Source organism: Pinus tabuliformis, chromosome 1_2 (genome assembly GCF_031772625.1).
Source record: "Pinus tabuliformis cultivar Carrire ecotype Pingquan chromosome 1_2, CPIR1, whole genome shotgun sequence".
NCBI lineage: Eukaryota > Viridiplantae > Streptophyta > Pinopsida > Pinales > Pinaceae > Pinus > Pinus tabuliformis.
The window spans coordinates 534,565,742-534,567,455 of NC_142298.1; positions in this window are offsets into that span (position 1 = coordinate 534,565,742).

Genomic DNA, 1,714 nt, shown 5'->3' on the forward strand with positions numbered 1-1,714 from the left:
CTTTGATTGGAATAATGTAAAGGATGATCACAATAGTGGGCCAATATCTATCAAATGTGGAAATATGTAGCATGAAGCTAGGGAGCCTTATGTTTTCCCAAAACAATGCAACCAGATGTTCTTTTACCCATATGTTTTGGATAGGGGTTGGTGGTTCTTATTAAGATAAAACAATAGATAAAAACATATTTTTGAGAAAAATAGTGTTATCATGCCAACTGAGGAAGAGAATCAAGGTGATGACAATAGAGAGTGATATGTACTCGCATTATTTAATCATTTATATTATTTTTGTAAGTTTTTTTTTTCGTTAATTATAAATTTTTTTATTTACTTGTTTCCATTTTATATAATTGGTAAGATTCAAAAACTTTTTTACATGTTTTTTTATCGTGGAAACATTTTTACACTTAAAACTAAGAATTTCCAATTGTGAACATCCAACACAACATTCCTGTATGCTCTCATCCTTGGATGTTTTGCAGAATATTCTCCTTTGATTTATTTTATTACCAACTCAGAATCTCCATGAATGGAAATACGTTTAGCACCCAACTTCTTTAAAAGATATAACCTTAAGATTAAGGCTTTGTACTCTACTACATTATTAGAACACTGGAAATTCAATTTATAGGAATGACCCTCTGAGTGATGAGTGTAAGAATTGGAAACCCATATACCAGCACCTGCCCCTTCTTTACTAACAGATCCGTCAAAACTCAAATTCCATAAAACTTCATCTGATTTATCTTGTTCACTGATTAACGTTTGGCATTCCTCAGTGTGGAAAAATGCAATGTTTTGATTAGGAACTTGTTCTTGTACATTTCCATCATTATACAAAATAAATGAGTCAAGATATGAATGGACAAAGTATAAGGGATAATTATCAGGTCTCTCTCGAGTTGTGACTATGAATTTCATGAGTTTCTCCATATAAAGTCTCCTATTCTAACCAAATACTGAGATTGTAGTGTAGGTCATATCCATCTATAAGGTTCCCTGGAGTTTGGCTCCCCATGAATGGGAAAGAAGCATGCCATATTTGGGAGGTATATCAACAACAACTATGTCCATTAGCACACTTTTGGCTGGTATTTGGACCAAATTGACACATAAATCCTTTATAATTCCAAGGAACTTTACCTGACTCGAATCAAATGAATACAGATATTTATACCTTCTAGTTATATTTAATCCCAATTTCTCCATGATTACCTTGGGGATAAGATTGTAGGAGGCCCTTGAGTCATGCATATCATTTTGTAATATTTTATCATGAATGGTCAAACTAACATAAAAGGGAGGCACATCTCCCTCTTGAAGTTTACCATCGACTTTAGGGTCAAATATTATTTTAGGTTGATCATCGGATACATTGATTGTGTCAACGTTCTCTCCTATGCTTAGGGGTTTCATTACCTGTGATCTATAGGAAAATGTATTCATTAATTATGTCAAAGGAACGGGTATTTTGAGTTTTGCCAATTCATTTTCTATTTTAAATGATGTATGTGATTTATTTAAATTGACAACCTCTTGTTTAGCATCCAAATCCTTTTGGGATGTGTTTCTTTGTTGGCTCGTAAAGGGGTCATTAGTTTGAATTGATTTGGATGTAGTATCTGGTTTTTTTTGGATTGGAACATCATGATTCTTTCTAGCAACAATCTCAACATTATTCTTGTTAGGTGTTTCAAATGACTTTTTGGTT